Consider the following 20272-nt stretch of genomic DNA (forward strand, 5'->3'; position numbering starts at 1 on the left):
AAACCCACTTTGGGTCCTGAATATCTCTGAGTTCATCCAGAATTTGGGCAACTTCCAGATTAAATTCAAAACCATCCCTCTCTCTCTAAAAATTTGTATCCCCATGAATAAATTTAAGAATAGGTTCAGCTCTAACACTAACTGTGACTTGTTTCACTAAACTTTTGGATATTTGGGGTACCAGAATTAAGAATCTGAAGGCAAGACACAGCACTAGCATTTGCCAAACTGCCTTGCACCTGCCACTCTTCTGTGTTCTGTCTTTGATGCTGACTTGACCACATAGTCCACACACTATGCGTGCGTGTTGTCAGTCCCGCTTCACAGATGACAAACTGAAGCTCAGAGTGGGGCTAATGGGCCTGCACAAATAGCCATTATTTAAATGACAGAGCTAGGATGCAAGCCCAGATCTGTGCAGGAGGCAAATAGGTCTACACAGCTCTGAGCTCCAGACCCCTTTAGTCCATGCTCCTTCTACAATGTCCCCACTTTGGACTAAGATGTGGGACTTGGCCTTATGTCCTGGATCTGCCATTGTCCAGCCACACCACTTAATTTTTTCTGAGCTTCAGTTTGCTAATCTGTAAAAGCAGGAAGATTACAGCCTACCCTGGCTCCTCCACACAGCTGTCATAAAAATGCAGTGACTTCCTAACGTGCACATAAGAGGTAAGCTCTCAAGAGGTGCATACATGGAAAGCACTGAAGAGGTCACCAGAAATGCCTGCCAGTGCTTTCCCGGGCAGCTCTTCATCTGACTTCAGAAATAACACAGCTAGGGAAAAAAATATTTTGTTCAGGTAAGGTAACAAGGCCAGGCAGTGGACACAGAAAAAAGGAATCACAACCCAAGTCTGGCAGAGTAGTGATTTGTATAGCTGTTGATTTTACAAATCATTAAACATAACAGCAAATATAAAGCAGGGGTTTCCTGCCAGGATTTAAAATGTGGAGTCAGAGGGTAATCATCTAATGTTTGCAGTGAGTGGCCATTACACGGGGCATTGCGTGCAGAGCTGGTGGTCATCGTTCCAGTCTCGGGTCTTCCAGCAGCAGCTATGGCTGCTTACTGTGGCAGGGGCAGAAACCAGAGTGCCTCCTACAGTCAGAGCCAAAGGTCTCCCCGGGTCCAGACCTCACATCTGCTCCCAAGAAAACACTAGTGAGGTGGCCACAACAGAGCTGGAGGTAAGCGCTGGGAAGATGCAGCCTATATCTGTTCTTTGTCATGTAAATCAGCAGAAACACCTTTCTTGTTGCACCCATCAATACGGTTTCCAAGCTTGAATAGACCCTAACAACCCGCATTTGCAAGTAATGTCCACACCGAGCCTCTCTTCTCCTCTGTCCAAGACTTCAGTCCCTTGTCCTGTCCTTTCCATCTAAAATGATGTCTGGAATGAGGCTGACTCAGAAACTGTTTATGAAGGGAAGGAAAGGATGAGGGAGGAAGAAAGGGAAGAAAAGAGAAGAAAACCCTATAATAGAATAAAAACCTGTACTAAATAGCTCACAATCAACTAAATAATGTTAATGAAAGTAAAGCTCTATTTAAATATGAATGATTGCTGCTAGCAGTAGTAGCAGTAGTAGCAGAAGCAGCAGCCCAGCAGCACTCTACCTGCCTAGTGGATACTCCAGCCTGGCCCTCCCTGGGGCTCAATTTCCCAGAGGAAGCTTTGGCTGCCTCTAGCTCTGAGTATGAGTATCTTTCTAGATACTAGATTCAGTTCAAATCCTCTATCCCCTGCCCTACAGTACTAGGAAGATATGGGCCAGGTCCTGGGTCCTGTGAGTCAGCCATTGTCAGTCACTAGTAAAACAGGGCTGCCTTAGTCCATTAGGGCTGCTATAACCATCACAAACTGGGTGGCTCATAAACAACAGAAACGCCTTTGTCACAGCTCTGAGGCTGGGAAGTTCAAGCTCCAGGCACTAGGAGATTCAGTGTCTGATGAGGGCTCGCTTTCAGCTTCACAGGTAGTGCCTTCTTGCTGTGTCCTCGTAGGGATAGGGTGGAAGGGCCAACACAGCTCTCTGGAGCCTCTTTTAAAAGGGCACTAATCCCATTCATGAGGGCCCCACCCTCATGATCCATTGCCTCCCAAAAGACCCACCTCCAACACTACTACATTTCAACATATGGATTTTCAGGTTTCAATGTAGGCATTTGAGGAAACACAAACATTGACCACAGCAAATGCGATTTCTTCAGACAGCATCACAGAGTGCAGACTGCGCACACGAAAGCTAAACGAAATTTCTACAATATATTTAACAACTTGGGTCTTTGTTCTCTCATCTGTGAAATACGACCAATGAAACAACCTTGCAAAGTTGGGAGGATTCAGTAAGACCATGCATACAAAAAGTTCAGCCTGGTGGTGCCCAGCACAGAGAGGATGTCCAAACATTACCTGCCTCCTGCCTCCCACAGAAGATACCACAAAGGGGATGAAAACAAAGTATCTGAATAAGATAGCTACTTTTTTTGTCTTTGGGCAAAGTGGAAAAGAACTCTTTGATCCCGGGAGAAATGGCATTGCATCTTACTTAGCATAAGCTGCTTGACACATTCTGAAAGCATTGTCTCATACTTTACTATCTGTGACCTGGACTTGGAGGAAAGAGGAAGAGCTGCACAGAGGAGAAGCCTTTAAACAGGAAACCTTGTGCTATCTACATCATTGGTTACCTCCAGGCTATTCGCCTTTTCATATGTAGAAGCAAACACAGAACTAGTAATGAGAATAAGTACTAACAATTTCTCTTTGCCTTATTTTAAAATGTCATTGAAGTGGCTTCCAAGGGTAAATGTAACAGACTGAGATGAAATGTATTTAAAAAGTGAATTAAAAATGAATGCACTTAGAAAAAAATGGAAGAAAGTAAAGCAAATCACTTCACAAAATGTAAGCCCAGAAAGTCTGAATTTGCTAGACAGATGCTACAGACTAATGACCAAGCATCCCAGCATCCAAAGCCAAGCACAAGGTACCATCGGCTACCAAATTCTAAGATGAAATCACCACTGAGAGCTATGAGTCCAATTGATAACTCTAAGTTTAATTTGCAGGAGGGATTTATTATATGCTGAAGAATGACATAATATTTTGAGCACTTTCCGCACTCTCATGCTGTGGTCGTCTGGTTGCTATTTGACTTATCCAGACAAAAATAGAAGTGCCATTTTCTTTTGCATACCTGGCAAGGCCTACAGATATTCCCAGCATGGTTCAGGTGATCTATACATTAGCTCGTTTCATAGGGCTTGAGTTAAAAACTGCACCCTATGCCCTATGGATCATTCTGGTTTCCCAGCAGTGGAGTTTTAAATACTTTGACAACATGGAAACTTGAAAGGTGATATTTCTACAGAATGAGAACATGCTGCTAAATTGGAGATAGAAAAGAAACGCAAACTATTCCGTAACATTTTGATTTTTTTTTTCTTATTTCTATTTGTTTCTTTCCAGTGGTTCTAAGATCTACTGGGCTGCTTACTCGTCATGATGGACTTACATAAAGAGCTTTCAGATTGTGTGGGGCTCAAATCAGCTCCAATGGAAGTCTATTTGTTGAGACTACATTAAGTAACAACCATGTTTTTGCTAGGGAGTACCTGCTACTTTCCATTAGTTTTATTTTGAGGGAAACAAAAAGCATTTCATCTCTGAATTGCAGTACATTTGATTTCTTTGGTTTTTAACTCAGAAAGAGTGACTGTGTGGTTTGAGAAATATTCATGGGAGCTCAAGGGATTAAAGAAAGAAAATATCCAGATAAAATGTAAATGTAAAAAAAATAAATTTACAAAAAGGTATGACACTGGTTACTTTTTATTTTAAAAAACATTTCTTTTTTTGGAAATTTTATTTTTCTTCCAAAAGAAGACTGAATATATCCAGTCTACACTGGACATAACTTTCCAGGGAAGTTGTTTCCAACTGCAGACTCTTAGAGGTCACAGGCCACACTTCAGTCTAATATCTGCTGTTTTTCTGCAGTTGCATGACTATTACTGTTCCTTTAAGTCTTTGGAATATTTTTACTGGAAAGGTGGTTTTAAAATTTTCAAAATAATAAACTGAAGAAGATGTACACATCTCTCATTTACTGGTTTACATACAACAGATGGCTTGCAACCAATTATCTGCCTTGTTTAGAAATGTTTTTGAAGTGGCTTCCAAGGATGAATGTAATAACAGTGCATAGGGCATGGGGCACAGCCGAAGATTCACTGCCCAGGCCACCCATGGACAGGAAGTCACTCCATGAACTCCAGCTGTGATTTCAGCGCCACCCATGGAGAGAAAGTCACTTCAGTGATTTCATGGACAGGAAGTTACCCCCTGAACTCCAGCTGTGATTTCAGCGCCACCCATGGACAGGGAGTCACTCCATGAACTCCAGCTGTGATTTCACCACCACCCATGGACAGGGAGTCACTCCATGAACTCCAGCTGTGATTTCAGCGCCACCCATGGACGGGAAGTCACTCCATGAGCTCCAGCTGTGATTTCAGCGCCACCCATGGACAGAAAGTCACTTCAGTGATTTCATGGACAGGAAGTTACCCCCTGAACTCCAGCTGTGATTTCAGTGCCACCCATGGACAGGGAGTCACTCCCTGAACTACAGCTGTGATTTCAGCACCACCCATGGACAGGGAGTCACTCCACGAAATCCAGCTGTGATTTCAGTGCCACCCATGGACAAGAAGTTACTCCATGAACTCCAGCTGTGATTTCAGCGCCACCCATGGACAGGGAGTCACTCCGTGAAATACAGCTGTGATTTCAGTGCCATGAATATGGCACTTGCTATGTAAACACTGTCTGCTGGCAAGTCACCAGAGTGTACCTGTGTTTTCAGAGCCCCAGCTAAATTGAGGTTCTCATTCCAGAGTGGCTGGCAACCCTGCCCTAATGGGAGATGAAGGGGGAGCTGGGTGTCAGCATTTACAGAGCACCTTTCATGGAATGCCTCTTTTACCTGTGGATAGCCTCATGCCTCGTTGTTCAACCCACAACCAGGGAGTCCCTCACACGGGAAACATGTTTATACTGGCAGACACCCCTGTGGCTCTTGTCTGACCCGTGCTCAGTTTATGCCTTTCTGGCCATTGCTGTGGTGCTAGAAGTCCAACCTTCTGTCCCCACTAACTGCCTCCCTGGCATCCCAGGCAAAGCCCAGCCTGAGGCAGTCCCTGGTTCTTCAGTTGGAAAACACGAAATCAACCCACACAACAGGAAACTAGCTCAAAGATTTATTACTTACAGATGCAGGTGGGAGGGTATAAGAAATTGGAGGACAGTCCTCCATCCCCGGGACACGTGCAATGGGATGAGAGTCAGGCAGAGAGAGTGAGTGGGCACTAGCAGTATGTTTACATATATATATATATATATATGTGGGTGGGTGTGGCTGTGTGTGGCTGTGTGTGTGTAAGGGAATAGGGTGTGGGAATAGTTACATACTTTAAGGTCTTTGGCAAAGGTCTGAATGGTCCATTTAAAGGAAGACTGGGCTGGGTGCAGTGGCTCACACCTGTAATCCCAGCACTTTGGAAGCCCGAGGAGGTCAGATCACTTGAGTCCAGAAGTTTGAGACCAGCCTGGGCAACATGACAAAACCCCATCTCTACAAAATAAATACAATTTAAAAAAAAACCTGGGTGTGTTGGTGTGTATCTGTAGTCCCAGCTACTGGGGAGTCTGAGGTGAAATGATCACTTGAGCCTGGGAAACAGAGGTTACAGTGAGCCAAGATCTCATCCCTGCACTCCAGCTTGGGTGACAGAGTGAGACTTTGTCTAAAAAGGAAGCCTGGGCAGGAAAACAGAAGCGCCATTGGCTGGGTGAGAAATGCCTCTGAATTCTGAATCTTGAGCCACCAGCTTGAGCCACTTTGGTGTGGTGTACAACTCGAAACTGTGTCAAGAATGACCGAGCCTTACTTCTGGTCTGCGAAAGTTAAACTTGTATTCAAAACAGATGCTGAGGCCACGCAAAATTGTAAGAATTTACGACAACCTGATAATGCAGACGATGTTTTGTTTCCACAAATGTTAATCTGTCTATCCGTCTATGTAATACACACATACCATGTGCAATCTGGGATCAGTAATATTCTGAAATGAAATCCATTTAACTGTGAGCATGCTACAACCTCCAGAATGTTAACACATGTTTGTCTTTTAACCTCTGGAGCTCAGCACCTACCCAGCCACAGAAGGGAGCTCAGAGTGTCTCCTGATTGAAAAATATTGGACAGACTATGGCAGCCTCTCAGATGGCCGGCGGCAGTCAACTTCCGGTTCTATGTGGTGAATGAAACTGTGTGGTGTTTGCTGGGTTCATGCTGGGTGCTGTGACTTGGGCCTTCTTCACTGTGCTGGTTCATGAAGTGCCTCATCATGGGAAGTTTGCAGAGACCATATGTCATCCTAGTGGCTTTGGGGGACTCTCTTGGACTCCAACTTTGCAAAAGTAGATCTGAAACAGCCAGTAGTGCATCCTTGATTATAATCTCAGTCGATAGGTTTAAGAAGAACAGCTCTTACCATCAATGCTTCTGCCCCCTGGTGACCAAGAGCAACCCACCTATGGCCATGGAGCTTGGAATGCCATGGTAAGTCCTAATCTGCCCTTGCCGCCTAGGATTCTGAGTGGGGCTTTTCCACGTGGAGATTTCCCACGGGAAGTTTAGATCTCGGGCTGCCCACCTACCTGCAAGATGACAGGAGGCTCTTTGACTCCTTTCCAAAAGAAGAAACAATATACGATATCAGTACATCTGTGTCCATGTAGATAGATATCTAGCAAACTTCTTTACAAAACAGCTTCTCAAGAAAAGCAATCCCAACTAGTTTTGTAAGTATAGAATGCTGGGAAGCACAGGTCATTCACAAAGCTAAATGGGATGGGGTAACTTTCACAGAAACGGGAAAGAAAATAAGAAAAAAAAGAGAGAGAGAGAGAGAGAACAGATCATGATAGAGGGAGAGACGGACACCACACCCAGCACCATGTAGCTGCCTCACATGTCACCCAAGCCAGGGGTGCCAATACCACATCCCCTTCATAAAGATGAAGAGACTCATCCTCAGCGGGGTGGAATTTGATGGAGGTTACCAAGGCAGCAAATTACTGACCTAAGATTCTAACTCCAGTCTTCAGATTCCAAAACCTTTATTATTTGCTGCACCCCACAACTGCCTCACAAAGCATCCCGGAGTCCAGTGAGCAGACAGCAGAGGAGACTGTCAGCAGACCATCTTGAAGGGGATGCTTGGAGCTGCCAAATGTGTGATTCAAAGATTAATTCCATGTGTTTGGAGAAGCAGCCCTAGCCTCAAAACAAACGTTGGCCACCTTCCAGCCAAGGTAGCACGGAGTGAAGGCCCACGGAGGGACAGCTGGGCTTTTCTGAATTACTTTGGCACACCTACTGTACCTCGGCCTGCCATGTTTCATCCCCACAGCTGTCCTCAGTGGTGTGCATGGTCACTGCTCCCTTCACCGCTGAAAAGACGGGCACAGGACAGTCAGGGGACATGTCCAAGGCCCCACATCAGGAAGGGCTGGAGCCAGAATGGGGTCTTAGACGCTGAATATACAAAGAGACAATGGTGCGACCATCTGTACAAATGGAACTGTGGCCCACGACCTGCAGCAGCCAGGCTGGACGCTGGCCTGCCCTCGGTAAGTCACACCTGCGGGAAGCCAGGCCGCTATCTCTCGCCCCAATCTAGGAATCAAGCAACCCGTAAGAGTCAGTCCCAGATGCCTAAGACTTGGTTAATAACTCACAGCTGCCCCGACTCCTGCCCTGACGTCCCACTGAGGACAAACCAAGAAAGACAAACGTGCTCGCCTTAAACTCACACGGGATGCCCCGGTTCTAGTTGCGGCCCCAGCTTCCAGGCCAGCAGCCTCCACTGGGGCTCAGCCAGTGCCTTCCCTTCCACTGGGAAGCTCCCACACCCAGCCTGCCTGGGTCTCTGCAAAAATGCAAGTGACAGTGGCCAGCTCTTTGCTCTTACGCAAGCTGGAGATAAGCAGCTTCTGTCTGTCCTCGTTTGGGCTCCGAGCTCCTCCCAGGAATCTGAGAGACTCTCCTGCCCCGGACTGTGGGCTCCACCACCCTCCTGCCTGCTGTGGGAAATCAGGAGGGTGAAAGTGCAGCTGGGCTTGGCCCAGAGGTGCCCACAGGGACGCCCAGAGCTGCACAAGCTCTGTCCATCTTGCCTCTGGGACCAGCTCTGCATTGCTGCAGAGCCCTCATCAGAGTCAGCTTTCTGTTGCAATAACTGAATACCTGAGATTGGACAATTTATAAAAAAAAAAATTGTATCTGACATTTCTGGAGGCTGGAATTCCGTGGTTGGGGTGCATCAGATGAGGGCCTCCCCTCTGCACCATGACTTAGCCGAGGGCATCACATGGCAAAGGGTGGGGTGTTGCCCTGAGGTCTCTCTTCCTCTTCCCACAAAGCTGCTAACCCCACTGGGACCCGCCCTGATGACCTCATCTAACCCTAATCACCTCCCAGAGGTGCCATCAGCATTTAGACTTGAGGATTAAGGTTCTAAGCACACAGGCACACACATGCACACACCACACACAACACACATACTCACAGTCACATACACCACACACACATACACCCCACACACACAACACACATGCACATCCCACACAACACGCACACAACACACATATACACAATGCCAACTTGTTGACATTTTGTCCACACAGCTCTGGCCAAAGCATTCCTGAGCTGAGGCTCAGCACTGCCCAGCAGCCCTCACTGTCAGACCAGTGGAGGCCACGTGGGCTGTGGAAACAGCCCTGGTATAGATGCAGCAGGGCCACATGCTTCTTCCCCTGGTTTAAATGTTTATCCAGAAAAGAAAAACGTAGCCTGAGATTTCACTCTGTGTGGCAGACACAGTCACACACACAACACACACATATACAATACACACTCACATGTACCACACACATGCACACACCACACACAACACAGTCACACATGCACAAACACACATGTACACCACACACAACACAGTCACACACATTCACACACACACATGCACACACCACACACACCATGCACAAAGCCATACACACATGCACACACAACACGCACATACACACACCACACACATACACACATTTACAACCCCACACACACAATACACACATGCGCACACGCACTCACATTCACATACACATTTGCACACCACATACACAACACACACATTCACACACATACAACACAGTGTCACACATGCATACAACACATATACACCACACACAACATACACATACATAACACACACATTCACATACCACATATACACACAACACATGCACACACCACACATTCACACATGTGCACACATCACACAACATTCACACACATGCACACACACACACACATTTACACACACACACACCAGACATGCACACACACATTCACACTACACACAACTCTCATATTCACACACATATAACATACACACACAAAACACACATTCACACAACACATACACAGATCACACACACACAACAAACATCCACACAGCACACGCATCCACACACACACACCATCCCAGTGTCCTCCCCTGTCTTCCCCCTTCCCCTCATGGCCTGCTTAAAAATACAGCCTTGCTCCCTGTAATCTAAGCCCAAACCACCAGGACCTTCAGGGAAAAGTCCCTCAATGGGGAAGCCAGTTGGAAAAGAAACAAGTGTCTGGCAGCCACACAGAGTGAAATCTCAGGCTACGTTTTTCTTTTTTGGATAAACATTTAAACCAGAGGAAGAGGCATGTGGCCCCGCTGCATCTACACCGGGGCTGCGTCCACAGCCCGCGTGGCCTCCGCTGGTCTGACAGTGAGGGCTGCCTGGCAGTGCCGAGCCTCGGCTCACGAGTGCTTTGGCCAGAGCTGTGCGGACAAAATGTCAGTAAGTTGGCCCCACTTGAAAATGTGATAAAAGTCTGAAACTGACACTACAAGATGACTCTAGCCTGGTGTTCTGTAATAGGGAGCGGGGTGGGCGTGGGAATACTAGGCTTCTTTCACCATTTTCGCCTGTCCTAAATTGTGTGAGTTTTTCTCTTTAAAACCCTGCTCTTCACCCTTCACTCCCACTTCATCCAATGTCTTTCTTGGACACTGAACATTCCTTCATGCAACTTTTTATTTTTTAACTCGGAGCAATTGAGAATGTCAGAGAAAGGTAAAGTCCTCAATGGTACCAGATGATCCGTTTAAGAACAATCCAAAACCAATACGTGTATTACATTGCCAGAAGTTTCAAGCCCAGTCTTAGGCACTGTGGCCGCTTTCCACATTACAGAACACAGATAGATAAGCACTTGGATAGACAAGTCAATAAATAGAAAGAAAAAGCCAAACTTTGATGATCTGCATTCATGGAAAGATCAGTATAGATAAGTCAAAACCACAAAGTATCCAAATCTCATTTGAGATTTTATGATTTATGTCAATTTTCCTTCCATCAACCTTTTGTAGGAATATACTGAAGGCAGGGAGAAGGAGGAAAATAGAAATACTACCTTTTTAAAAAACAATGCTTAAATACCTTTGTCTTTCCCTTTCTTCTGGAAGTACACCTGCGTAGTCAAGTAGCAGTCCTCATGAACCAAATATTTCCAGTATGGAGTCACACACACCTGATTCAAATCTTGATTGAGCAACTGAATTAGCAGTGAAGCCTTAGAGAAGTTACTTAAACATCCTAAATTTATCTTTTTCTACAAGAGAGAATAATAGTACTATCTCTCAGGGTGTGGGCATCAGCCAGGCACAAGGTAGACACTCGCCAACCACAGGGCTGACCATTGACCCATGCCCTGTAAGGGTGGGCAGTGCCTGCAAGTGGCGGTTTCTAAACAAGCAAAGGCAGCAAGAAACACGCCAGACCACAGTTTCTATTACCAAGGCCAAGCCCGTTGCACGGCCATAAATAAGAGGACATGCATCTTCCTTCCCCTTCCGCAGGGACTCCAAAAGCTGCTCTTTTGAGATTTGCCCACTATCTGGGTGTCCTTGCATTAATGAAACTTAGCTTGGCTACAGACAGGAAGGACCAGGAAGCAGCACTGTTCCCACCTAGGCCCCTACCCCATAGAAAGGACTGTCCTGCATCTGTTGGGGGCAGCAGGGCACATGGGGAGGAAGTGTTAACCAGGGCTCAGAGGACCCTAATCCAAGTGCACCTTCATTCCAAAGAGGTGTAGATGTTCTAGAAACTGAAATTGGACCTCCCTGAGTTCCAATTTCCTTTGTTTGCAAAGAGCATAATCCTGAGTTATCTTTAAAGCCCTGGCATGGGCTTTGAAGTTAGAGAGATATATTTTGAGCCATGGTCTGTGTTGCTATTTACCAGACATGGGAGCTCAGGCAACTGGTTTACATTCCTGAGCCTCACTGTCTGTCCCCTTTTGAAAATCCCCTTACCTGAAACCATTGCTATGGAAACAAATAATAGACATAAAACACACAGTAATAAGAGCTCACTCGTTGATAGCTGTTATCGCTGTTATTGACATCTCCATTATCATGATGATGATGATGATGATTACAAACCCAAATAATTAAGACATAAAGAAGCAAGAACACACTGAGCTGACTCCTGGACCTGGCGCTCCGTAAACCTTGGCTGTTCTTATTATCAGAGCGTCTCGTTACTCCCTGCATAGCACTCCATGGCTGTCTAGAGGCCAGCATTCCCTCTGTAAATTGTGTCATTTCTCTTTAGTGGGAGCCCCCTTGCAGGGAGATCAGAGCCAGAGGGAGAGGCAACGCTCTGGACAAGGCCAGTCTAGATGGCAGGAGGCAGGACAGCACCTACCTGGAAGGGAAAGACCGGGCCAGGGGGGCTTGGACATTTACTGAAACCCCCCAGCCTGAGCACGTTCTGAGAGGAGATGCCTGCCACTCCTCAATCAACACCCCTAATGCCTCAGCACCTCTGTATTGTCTCCTTCTTGCTCCCTGCCTTGCCCTCAGACCTGGAGCTCCTGAGCCACTCCTTGTCTTTGGCCCCAACACCTGTGGTATCTTCCTTCAGCTCCTCCTGTCTCCTCCACAGATATCCCCTCCAGATGCTTATTGTATTAGTTCATTTCACGCTGCTATAAAGACATACCCGAGACTGGGTAATTCATGAAGGAAAGAGGTTTAATTGACTCACATTTCTACATGGCTGGGGAGGCCTCAGGAAACTTACAATCATGGCAGAAAGCGAAGGGGAAGAAAAGTATCTTCTTCCCAGGGCGGCAGGAAGGAGAAGTGCAAGTGAGGAAATGCCAGACGCTTATAAAACCATCAGATCTCCTGAGACTCAACACTATGATGAGAAAAGCATGGGGGAAACTGGCCCCATGATCCAATCACCTCCACCTGGTCCCACCCTTGACAGGTGGGGATTACAATTCTAAGTGACGTTTGGGTGGAGACACAGCCAAACCGTATCACCCATCCTGTCTCTCAGTGCTTGTTTCTCATGCTCACTGCACCTTCTCTTCTCCCCACCCCTCCCCTTCCTTCTTTTCCTCTCCCTTCTTCTCAAGGGTGCCCTTGTTGGAGAACATGGGAGGCCAAAATCCAAACACGGCAAGAGATAACAAATGACTTGTCTGGTGACTGAACCCTGAGCTGGGAGCACTGCCTGGAGAAAACTGTAAGCCCTCTGCCATCCTGTGCCAGGCCAGAAGGGACATCACTATAGAATTCAATTACAGCGACAACAACAATCACATGGAATAATAATAAATCAGTAGTTATAGGCCAGGCACAGTGGCTCACACTTGTAATCCCAGCACTTTGTGGGCCTGAGTCAGGAGGACTGCTTGAGGCCAGGAGTTTGAGACCAGCCTAAGCAACATAATGAGACACCGTCTCTACAAAATATACAAAAATTAGCCAGGCATAGTGGTGCGTGCCTGCAGTCCCAGCTTCTCAGGAGGCTGAAGCAGAAGATTACTTGAGCTGGGGAGTTTGATGCTACAGTGAACCATGATCACACCACTTCACTCCAGCCTCGGTAACAAAGTGAGACCCTGCCCCCAACTCAAAAAAAAAAAAAAAAAAAAAAAAACAGTTGTTACACACTGACTGTTGCAGGCACTATCCAAAGCACTTTGGACACATTATTATCTGTAATCCTCATCATCTAGAGGCTGAATAGGCAGACCCCAAGCACTGCCATGCTGCAGTGGATAGTAATGAGTGCTTGGCTACTCCAGGGAGCCTCAGGAACCAGAGTCTTTGGAAATGGTCTTTGCAGTAAGACCTAGATCGTCTTCTTACAGGTACAAGAGGAAAGTGGCAAGCACTCTAGTGGGTGAGTTGGCAGGCCAAGACACAAGCCCCAGGTTTAGCATCAACAGAATGAAAGGCACTTGGGAAATCACTTGGTCTCGTTGCTAATATTAAATGGGGCTGGACAATCTCTGAGGTTTTTAAGGCTTCTAGATTTTTAGAAACTTCTACTTTTACATCCAGAGACCTTCACCTAATTAAATATCAATATCTTCCCTTAGAGGAAGAACAGTGAGGTACCAGCGTCATTATCGGCAAACATTATTTCACACCTCTAGTGCAGCTTGATAAACACATGGAGTGTGTGAGAGATAAATGCTGCTCACTAATGCATCCAATTCACCCCCTCGGGAAATGTAGACTCGTACTTCCTACCTCTCTGAAGTTAGACGTGGCCACATGGCTTGCTTTGACCAATGAAATACAAGCAGAAGTAACTTGTGTTTCTTCTAGACAGATACCTTTCAGAATCAATGCACATAAACCATTTCCTCTTCCTCTTGCCTGGTGACAGAGGATGTCCCAGAGCTCCTGCCCACCATAAAGAGTCACACAAATGAATAAGAGATACACCACTGAGAGCTGGGGCTTGCTTGTTACTGCAGCATACACAGGCTCTCCTAACTGGCACTGAGCACCTTGCAAGTGCCAGGCACACTTCCAGGCTCAGGAGATGCAGCTGGTGAGGGCAGCTGCTGCTGACGAGCACCCCCTTGTCAGGCAATACCTGAGTTCTTTCAGGAAGACAGTTGAAAAGCTACAGGAGATTGGAAGAGACATCCTGAGATAGTCCACAGTGGAGCTCTGTGGTTAGGACATGCCAGCACCCTCTCAATGTCACACTGCAAAGCCAACTGACTCCATCATAAGGGACTGTCAGTGTGTGTGAATGCCACCTGCAGCCAGTCCTGTCTGCCATAAGGACTATAATGAAACAAAGGAAGTGGGAAGGGAGGGCCACTGTGTGATTAGCTCTTACATGCAGTCCCTTAGGCATTTGTCTGAGTGGATCATCTGCTGTAGACAGAACAGACTGGGTCCTTAGTGCACATTCAGGGCAAATGGAACTGACTACCTATATGCAGCATTCATGCTTTTAGCAAAGCTTTCTCACTGCATAGCTATTTGGCTTGTTAAGCCTGCAATTCTGGGTCTGGGCCAAGACATGGGGAACAGTGATGCTAATGAGAACACCAAGGAAACACAGCGGTGAGCAGCAAGTCACAGCTGCCTATCACCTTCGCACCTGCCACATTCCCTTCAGTGTAAGTTGACTCGCCGTCCTATCCATGCTTATCATCTCTCTGGGGTTCAGGTCTCCAGGAATGTCCTGGCCTCTACTCACATATCTATACAACATGACATTGATAAGGAAGACATTAAACAACTAGCATTTTACATTCTGAAGTGAAAATTAAAAATGCACAGTCCTTTTTAATTCAATTTCTAATTACTGCACTATATACAACCCAGAATGATGGCGAATTGATAAAACATGCAAATGAAGCAACAATTCATAGAATATATTAAAATTTCCATTTAAACTGTTAGTTAAGCTGTATACATTTGTAAATGTAAACATTAACCCTCAGGAAAAATATTTTCTAAACTACAGCATAATTGGCAACTCCAGAATCATATATAACAGAAAAGAGATCATTATACAGACAGGTACCTTTATCGCTATAAATAAAAGAACATTTCCACAGAGTTGTTGCTTCCTCTTGGCTGCCCCCACAGCACCTCCCCTGGCTCTCTGTGGAGCCATTGTTGATACCCTCCTCCATGGCAGGCAGTGGGGCACACATCTGCCTCCCAAGCCAGCAAGCCACACCCCTGAGGGCAGCACCGAGCCTGAGCCAACCATATCCCCTGTATTGCCCAGGGCACAGGAGGTGCTTGCAGCCCTCAGCTGAACTGGTTGAAATTGAACAATATGGAGTTGAACTGAATTAGATCAAATGTAATGAAATTAAATAGCACGTGATGTCTGTAGGTTTCCATTTTAGAAGCTAAGTAACAAAGTCCAAATTCCCTCCTCTTCTACCAGATGAAATGCCTCAGGCCAACATGCAAGCAAGCCTGGGATCAGGAGATGCCTGGGACAGAACAATCCACAAACTAAACCAGGCTGCCTGTCACAGGTGCACTAACCACCTTCCCACCCAGGAAGGTGTCCGAACCCCATTCTCAATGGAGAGAAGGTACTCCTGGACCAGCTGGCACAGCGCCTCTCATGAGCCCTCCCAAAACCCCTCAATGTGAAGGATCTCTGCTAATGTGACGCTGAACAACACAGGATTCAGAATCTTCAAAACAGCTGCTGTGACCTGTTATTTTCATCAGTCTCTGCAAATAATTATGTCATAATTTCTGTTGAGGAAAAGGTGGCTTTCATGAAAAGTATACTTAGCTGTTTTTTACCTGACAACGAAAAACACAAAAATCTATTTTTACCCAGTTTTGCCTAATGTGCTAGAAAGCTTAGAGCAAAACAATGTACAACAGTGGTCAGTACCCCTTGATCTCCAGTTCTTGGTTGGGTATTGCCAACTCCCTTCCCCTTCCCCTTTCCCTTCCCTCCTTTCTTTCCTTCTTTCTTTTGAGATGGAGTCTTGTTCTGTCACCCAGGCTGGGGTGCAGTGGCCCTATATCTGGGCTCACTGCAACCTCCGCCTCCCGGGTTCAAGCAATTCTCATGCGTCAGTCTCTTGAGTAACTTGAGTAGCTGGAATTACAGGCACCTACCACCATGCCCGGCTAATTTTTGTGTTTTTAGTAGAAATGGGGTTTCACCATGTTGGCCAGGCTTGTCTTGAACTCTTGACCTCAGGTGATCCACCCACCTTAGCCTCCCAAAGTGCTAGATTACAGGCATGAGCCACCGTGCCCAGACTCTCATTTCTTTTTGGTGGTGGTTGTTTTACTATATTCTCTACTGGTGTTTTTGCAAATAGCCTCTAGTTTCTTTTGAAAGTATAAAGGCAATAAATAATACACAAACCAAAATAGAACAAATATCAAACTATATTAGAGCTACTGAGCAAGAAAAGCCATGCTACCTACCCAAACGCTGCCATAAATTCCACACTTCCTTTCGTCATGTTAAAATTCATAAACAGGTAACAAATTATGTTGGGAAGATAAGATCACAATTTTAGCATTGAAAAAAGACAAATGATTTGGAAAACAGCATTAGTGATTTTCCAAAAGACCAGTGAATTAATAATCTATAAATAGGACCCACATTCCCATGCATTGCCAGGCACTCTAATCACCTCTGCAAAAGACTAGTCAGTAAAAGGGAAAATAAATTAATTTTTTAAGGGGGAGGAAGAAGCAGAGATGGAAACTCTCATTATTTGAATGCACATCGTGTTTCAACTGATGTTTTGTAGAGTATTCTGCATACAGTATCTATGGGATAGGGTCATTATTCTTATTTTATAGGTGAGACTAATGTTACCCAGGCACAGGAATAAGTAACTCAGCCAGTATCCTAGCATTAGAAGAAGTCATAAATGATCCATCCAAGGTTAAGTCCTAAGGTTTTCTCTCCAAAACGTGCCATTGTATCATTAGTGACTCCAAAATACTTTCACATGTTCTGTGCACTTCACATTGATTATAACATTTTATCCTCCTACTAACTGTAGGTAGTAGTTAGAATAGGATCTGCCCATTTGGGGAGTGAAGAAACTGAAGCCAAGAGGCGTATGTTTCTAGTTGGGTCATATCCATGCTCTGATATTTCACGGCAGAACCACACTCCAGCTCTCTCTATCCCAGGGCTAGAACACTGTCATGCAGCTTCCTTTGCACCATCCTGTAGAAAAGCGAGGACGTGAGTCTTAACGACTCACCTTCCAGCTGCTCATTCCAGGAGAGGGAAGAGTCAAATGTGCCTGCGCGCACATTATCCTACCAAGAGTGTTTGCATGTGATTTTATGCCCCTTCCCTCCACCCTAGACTTAACCGCAATATTTTTAAAATGTAGATAAGGCTTTGGGGATGAATTCAGAAATGTGTTCTGTCCCCCGGATGCAATTACAATGCATCCGGCCTGTGTGTCAAGCTCCTAAGCCTTCTGAAAATATCTTCCTCCTGACCATTTTGTAAGACAGCAGAGTCAAGAAAACAAAATTCCTGGAAAGAGGAGGTTAACTGGATGTCTGATTGCCTCCAAAAAGCAATTAATACTCAAGCAGAAAGTTCAAGTTGATACTGAACCAGTTCAACCCTGCTATCCCCAAGCCCATGAAATCCCAGAGCTGCCCTGCCTCAATATAGCCTGACATGTTTCCAATGGCCATGATGATGCATATTCAGCAGCGTAAACACCATTGGCCTTTCCTAAATCAATATTCATGGAAACCCTCAGGCAATCAATATGCAGAGGGTAAGCCTTCCCCAGGGTAGCTTCTGCTGCAAATGGTAGCAGGCCCCTCCCACCCTCTAAACCCAGGCATCACACACTTCCTTGACACACACTAAGTCTTCAAAACACATGCATGGGGCTGCCTTCTGTACATATACACACTGATTCACATAGAAAACTCTCAACCTCCCTAAGAGGAATGTACCTCGCCCACCACTCATTGGAGATTTTGGCTGAGAGCTATAAACTGAGCAGGCTATTTTAGTTTTGTCTTTCATTTTTTGTAAGTTTAACTGAGCTCCATCAGGTAGTTCTAATAAGTCTAATTCCAACTTGCAAGGGAGGGGTGAGGACTGGGGGACTCATGGCCTCCATGAAGCTAAGCAAGGGGGAAGATAAAGGTGCCTTCAGCTAGCACAGTGCCCAGCCAACCACAGCTGCTGAAGAAATCTTTTTTTAAAATCTCATTTTTAGTATTTGTGGGTACACAGTAAGTGCATTTATTTATGGGGTATATGAGAGATTTTGACACAGGCATACTGCATTTGTCTGTTCTCACGCTGCTAATAAAGACATACCTGAGACTGGATAATTTATAAAGGAAGGAGGTTTAATAGACTCACAGTTTCACATGGCTGGGAAACCCTCACAATCATGGCGGAAGGCAAAGGAGGAACAAAGTCACATCTTACATGGCCACAGGCAAGAGACACCGTGTGCAGGGGACTCCCATTTATAAAACCATCAGGTCTCATGAGATTTATTCACAAACACAAGAACAGTATGGAGGAAACTGCCCCCATGATTCAGTTACCTCCACCTGACCACCCTCCTTGACATGTGGGGATTATTACAATTCAAGATGAGATTTGGGTGGGGACACAGCCAAACCATATCACATACAATGTGCAATAGCCACATGCGGATAAATGAGGCATCTAGGGAAATGTTTTCAGAAGCAAAAGAGAAATTGAGTGAAATCCTCCTGTTCTTGCAGCTGATAGTCAGGTCTAGTTCCATGTGGCTCCAAACGCCTCCACCATGAGCTAAAAGCAGTGACTGACTGAAAAACCCTCTCTATTACAGACCACAACACTGAACCCAACATCCCCCTAAGTAGGTGAGTGGTTAAAAGCAAAGGAGTCTCTGGAGGTCATTGTGTTAAGTGAAATAAGCCAGGCACAGAAAGACAAATATCCTGAGTTCTCACTCAAATGTGGGAACTATTAAAAAAAAAAAAAATTGATCTCATGGAGGTCGAGAATAGAATGATGGATACCAGAGGCTCACAAGGGTGTGTGGGTGGGAAGGGTGTGTGGGTGGGAAGATGCGTGGGTGGGAAGGGTGTGTGGGTGGGAGGATGTGTGGGTGGGAAGGGTGTATGGGTGGGAGTGTGAACAGAGATGAGTCAATGGGTGTAAACATACAGTTAGACAAAAGGTGTAAGTTCCAATGTTCAATTCAGAGTGGGTGACTATAGTTAACAACGATGTATATTTCAAAGTAACTGGGAAAAAGGACTTGAAATGTTCCCAAGACATAGAAATGGTCAGTACTTGACGTGATGGACACCCCAAATACCTTGACTTGATCACTGCAAATTCTATGCATGTAACAAAATATCACATATACCCCATAAGTACATAAAATATCGTGTATCAATTTTTAAAAAGCAAGGGAATCAGAAATCACCAGGTGTTAGTTGGGTGATTTTGTGCAGGCCATTTAACCTCCATTGGTGCTCCAGTTTTCTCATCTGTAAATTAGGGAAAACTTGGAGCATCTCATGGGACTGTAGTGAGAATTAAATGACATTGTGAAAATAAAAAACTGAACACAAGTCCTGCTCAGAGAAAGAAGTCAAGTAATGGTAGCCATCACTCTTCATCAGCCTAGAATGCATTCGATTCAGGAAACATAAGTGCTCATCTTTTTCTTCTCCCTTTAAAGGAGAGGATACCAAGATACAGTGAGGAATTAGCAGAGCTCCTGCAGGGGAGGTGTGGGCAGGAAAGGAGGGCTGAGAAAGGAGTGGCCAGGGACTGTCTAATTGGATTATTTTTGTTTTCTGCAGGTTGTACTCACATCATTGGTCTTATGGGGAAATGTTAAGACCTCCCACTTGTAAGGTTTTATAGCCCTCTATGGAATGTTGAAGAAAGAGTAAAATGCATCCAAAAAAAAAAAACTAAACTGGATAAATTCTGAGGCCTCTTCAGGTCTTAAGATGGCTGTTTTCTAGGTACTCTTGTTGCAGCAGTGAAATCCACAGACATGGACAAGTGAGTCAATTATGTGCCTTTCAGAGAAAACTTCTGACTTAGGAATTCCAGCTATTTGGCCCAACCCATATTAGACTGTGTTATAAAGAATGGGTAAATTACATCACGAAGGGAAGAGCAGAGGAAACACAACATTCCTTCAAGACCCATCAGCTCTGATGTTAGCAGAACACCCCTAAAGAGGAAAACAAGAAATTTTGAATTTGAACTTGGTACTTCCCAGCAGCCCCGGGAGTGGGGTCAGA

At 45.4% G+C, this 20272-nt stretch overlaps 1 protein-coding gene and 1 long non-coding RNA gene across 11 annotated transcripts in view; one reads left to right on the forward strand and one right to left on the reverse strand.

Moving 5' to 3' along the window:
• The window catches only part of ADI1 (acireductone dioxygenase 1), an 847802-nt gene that overhangs the window by 369748 nt on the left and 457782 nt on the right, over nt 1–20272 (forward strand). The gene's annotated exons all lie outside the window — the stretch shown is intronic.
• LOC126933877 (uncharacterized) lies at nt 6009–7129 on the reverse strand. Its single transcript, XR_007718755.1, has 3 exons — nt 7026–7129; nt 6735–6763; nt 6009–6484 (listed from the first exon to the last, which is right to left on the reverse strand). It is a non-coding gene; the product is annotated as an uncharacterized LOC126933877 (long non-coding RNA).

The sequence above is a fragment of the Macaca thibetana genome, chromosome 13, assembly GCF_024542745.1.
Source record: "Macaca thibetana thibetana isolate TM-01 chromosome 13, ASM2454274v1, whole genome shotgun sequence".
Lineage (NCBI taxonomy): Eukaryota > Metazoa > Chordata > Mammalia > Primates > Cercopithecidae > Macaca > Macaca thibetana.